This window comes from Octopus bimaculoides, chromosome 3 (assembly GCF_001194135.2).
Source record: "Octopus bimaculoides isolate UCB-OBI-ISO-001 chromosome 3, ASM119413v2, whole genome shotgun sequence".
Classification (NCBI taxonomy): Eukaryota; Metazoa; Mollusca; class Cephalopoda; order Octopoda; family Octopodidae; genus Octopus; species Octopus bimaculoides.
In genome coordinates this window covers 7,995,575-8,000,232 of record NC_068983.1, presented here as the reverse complement: position 1 = coordinate 8,000,232, position 4,658 = coordinate 7,995,575, and the positions used below count along the sequence as shown (strand labels likewise).

The 4,658-nt window shown below is 35.8% G+C and overlaps 1 long non-coding RNA gene across 1 annotated transcript in view; it reads left to right on the top strand.

The window, feature by feature from the left end:
• The first annotated feature begins 567 nt into the window (after window positions 1-567).
• Window positions 568-4,658, top strand: part of LOC128247390 (uncharacterized) — a 13,277-nt gene continuing 9,186 nt past the window's right edge. Inside the window, exon 1 of the long non-coding RNA XR_008263769.1 lies at window positions 568-600. This is a non-coding gene — a long non-coding RNA (uncharacterized LOC128247390). The remainder of the gene's footprint in view (window positions 601-4,658) is intronic.

The following is a 4,658-nucleotide window of genomic DNA, read 5'->3' as shown; positions in this document are numbered from 1 at the left end:
TATATATATATATATATATATATATATATATATATATATATATATCATTTATATATGTATTATATATATGTATTATCTATGTATGTGTGTTCGTGGGTGTGTCTGTGTCTGTGTCTGTTTCAGTGCCTGTATGTGTATGCATAAATATATACATTTATACCCAAATATATAGATAGACAAGCAGACAGATAGAAAGATAGGTACATATTCATAGACATATTCATATATATAGACACCCAAACAAACGTATGTTTGCACATACTTTTACTGCTGCAAAATATCAGTCGTTAAATCACCAGAAAAAAAAACTTAGTTGTATTTTTCCGACTTCTTGCAAATATTCATAAAGTGATTATTATTCTACAAAATTGAATGTTAAACGCAATAAATATGACATCTCATACAATGAATGAAATATAAATATGCTCGATAAATGCTATTCCGGAACATCATAAATGTACATTGAAGTCCAGAAGTAATAACACTGTTGGAATTATTTCTGTTTGTGACAGCTGGATGTTTTTGTATTCATATATAAGAACTTAGCTGTACAACACTAATCGTTAAACTACAACAATATTTATGAAGACACTCTCAGAGGTAAGAGGCATCGTATGTGTATATATTTATATGTGTTTACTTTTTTTTTTAATGCTTGAAATGATGGGAAGAATCGTGATAGCATCGGTGACAATGCCTTGCTGTATTTCTTCAAACGTCTTAATTTCTATTTTTATATCTGGTCAAAGACATCTTTGCATTTTATCCTGCGATAAAATATAGTACCGACCATGTGCTGGACCTGCTAGAACCGAATTCTCTCGCCCTAAAATGTTCTGTTGTTATGCTTAATTCTGAATTTATAGAGTTTATAGAGAAATGAGATGATTTTTAATTCTGGTTTGTTATAAAAACCCATCTCCATAATTTTAATTTTCTTTTAATTCAATTATTTCTGGTTTTTGTTTTATTTTTTAAAAATGAAGAGGCGCAGGAGTGGCTGTGTGGTAAGTGGCTTGCTTACCAACCACATGGTTCCGGGTTCAGTCCCACTGCGTCGCATCTTGGGCAAGTGTCTTCTACTATAGCCTCGGGCCGACCAAAGCCTTGTGAGTGAATTTGGTAGACGGAAACTGAAAGAAGCCCGTCGTATATATATATATATATATGTGTGTGTGTGTGTGTGTGTGTGTGTGTGTGTGTGTGTGTGTGTGTGTGTGTGTGTGTGTGTGTGTGTTTATCCCCCTAGCATTGCTTGACAACCGATGCTGGTGTGTTTATGTCCCCGTCACCTAGCGGTTCGGCAAAACAGACCGATAGAATAAGTACTAGGCTTACACAGAATAAGTCCCGGGTTCGATTTGCTCGACTAAAGGCGATGCTCCAGCATGTATGGCCGCAGTCAAATGACTGAAACAAGTAAAAGAGTAAAAGAGATTGGAGTGAGTTGCCTTGTCTAGGTTCGACTTTAGCTCATCCTTCACCGAGTTGAATACTCTCCATCCCGTTTTTACCTTTCGCGGGATCTCATTCTCCATTTGTCTCCTCTTAGTCACTTTATGACCGAGACACACATAGCTGCTCGCCTCTTCTATTTCATCGCCTCCAACTGTTAGGCGACAGATCGGTACGCCCTCGGACCGTATGTCCAGCATGATCAGCAGCTCATCCGTGCTCTCCGGTGTCAGTGCTGTGTCATCAGCGAATCGTATATCGGTAAGCAGCTCTCCGTTTATCATTATGCCTTCGTTGCAGTACCTTATGCCTTCGTTGCAGTTCCTTATGCCTTCGTTGCGGGCCTCGTATGACGATGTCGAGAGACGCTGTGAATAGCTTTTATGCATGTGAAACTTGGGCCTTGACAACGGGAGAAGAAGAATATCTGCTTACGGCGCAGAGAGTCTTGAAAAAGTCGATGTTAATCTCACTAAGAAATCACATCCAGAACAAGATCAGGGATAGAACTGGAGTTAAGGACGTCGTTGCAGAATACCACCACACAAAGCTACAATAGGCCGGTCGTGTCTCAAGGTTCACAGATAATCGGTGGACCCGTGCAGTTGCCAATTGGTAGCTGTGAGTATGGAAGAGACCACTGGAAGAACCGCCAATTAGGTGGGAAGATGATTTAAGAAAGATATTTGGAACAATGTGGAGGGAAATAGCGAGAGTACGAGAGGAAAGGAGCAAATGCTGAGGCCAGCGGAGCCGGATCGGCATCAAAGAGCCTTGTCGATCCAAGTGATCCAGGTGAAAAAAATATTACCTTTTGTGAACAACCGTTATGCCTGTAACCGTTCTGCTATGCGAAATTTTGTTTCATCGGCTTATAAATAAATGGAAGAGAAAGATTGCACTAGGCCTTTACATGACGATATGATATCATTTATCTCTATGTTTAACGTACGTTAGAAATTCATTATATTTTGGTTTATGAAAACAATATGATTGATTATTTTTAAGAATTAATCTACATAAACAAAGACACAAGAGCTGAAAAACGTCCAGTGCAATCATGTTGCTAAGCATAATAAAACAATACGTAATCATAACGGTTTCTAGCTTTTCTCAGACTCATAAATTGTGCAAGTATGTTGGTGGTGAACATCAGCAGTTTAAACTACCACTAGCAGATGAAGTGTAGCAAAACAAAACACGAAACAGAATAGAAATTTCAAAGATATTTCTCATGATTATAGTGAACTATACTGGAGAGAATTAATCCTGTAGAATATGAATTTTGTCATGGAATTAAATTTTATTAGCTAAACATATTACTTAATATATCAATTATATAACTACCAGCTTTGTTGTTCGACAAATATTCCACAAAAAGAAGTGTTCTCTGTCAGTTAATAATATTTTATGGAAATGAAACGAAACCAAACAATTACAAATCAACAAATAATTCATATTACTGTATTCGACATTATAAGCATGATTTTTATATAGGACAGATGTTGAAACCTACCTGACATGAGAGAGACAAGTTCTTCTGTCCTGTCAGTGGTCTATATCTAGATTTTCTTTTAAATTGTTGCCTACGGTATCACACATTGTTTATTGATTTTATTCAATGAATTGTATACAAACATCGAATATAATTTATTGACAATGATCATAAAGACACTTTAAAAATTCGGTGAAATCACAAGGGTTTCCATTTTGATGATGTATTTCCATGCAATAATGTCGATATTTCACCTTAACGCCTAAAATTACAAAAGAATAAACGTTGTCTTAATTCCGCAGTATGATATTTAAAAATCAAGGCAAAGATACATCGTACTTATCATATCAAGGCAGCCACATTCATTTCCTTGATCTCTTCTTTTGAACTTGATTTATATTTTCTACAGTATACAAATCAGCTTTCAACGTGGTCTCCATTTACAACTGCTTGCTGTCAGCGCAAATCTCTCATTAATTTCCTAAATATCTACGCATGTCGCTGACCAATTATTCACACCTATTTGTTGTTTGAACTCCATAATTTTATTTTTATTATTATGGATGACACAATATTAGTTAGTCTAATCTTCATGAAATATAATTGTTCTAATTTATTTTACAAGTTACATGAATTTCTTGAAGCAATTAACAAACGATTTGTTGCAGTAATATAGTCATAAAATATCTATAGATAACATACAACTGAGAGACATTTACGACTCGATAAATAATGCACATTATATACATCAGTCTGATGTATATAATGTCGACCTTCTGATACAGTAATCAATATATTAGAAAACCCTTTTGGCTTCTGAGATGCAATTCCGCCGAGGCTGACAATGCCTTTCATCCTCTCGAGGTCGATAAAATAAGTGCCATGTGAGTATCGGGATTGAATTAATCAACCTTTGCCCTTCCCCAAAATTGGTGACCTGGTTTCAAAATTTTTAAAACCATATGTTAGAAAAGCCTATTCAGAATTTGCATATTTTCTTTCCATAAAAAAGTTTGTTTTATTTGAATTTAATTTACACAACTAGATGAGATGTGCTTTAAAATGTACATGTACAAAGGCTAGGGATCTCAATAATGACATTCCGAATTTTGATGTTCCTGAGAAGACATAAGAGAGTGTGTCGTATAGGGTAGCTGTTCTAATATGGAAATATTGAGCAAATAGTTTAATGCAAGGACTGACGCAATGAGATATTATAGTGATGACAGCAATTTAGAAATATTTGAAAGATGAGAGATCGTACTGGAAGTTTGTACTAATGAAAATAATGGAGCATTTTTATAAATTATATTACATCAATTATGATATTGGATAGTGTTGTGTCGACTCCCCCAGGCGAAGAAGTAGGACCTCCCAAGACATATAAATAGAGGTAGTCTGGCCGTGGTAGGGTGTTGAGCAGCAGTCGAGTAGCAGTTGTGTAGCGGTTGAGTAGAGATCATCCAAAGGTGTTAGATAGTAGTAGCTTGAATCATAACAGATAGATATGGTGGCAACGGTGTATGAAAGAGAATCTGTTCTTAAAATAAGAGACATTGATGTTCGTTAGATTCATGTGAAGTAATAAAGCAAATCTCTAGTGGTCATCTCTATGTAAATATTCTCAGAGAATCAGAAATGTTCGAGACTATGGAAGAAACTGATTGTTTACGTTGGATTCCATCACACATCTGACAGTGATATTGGT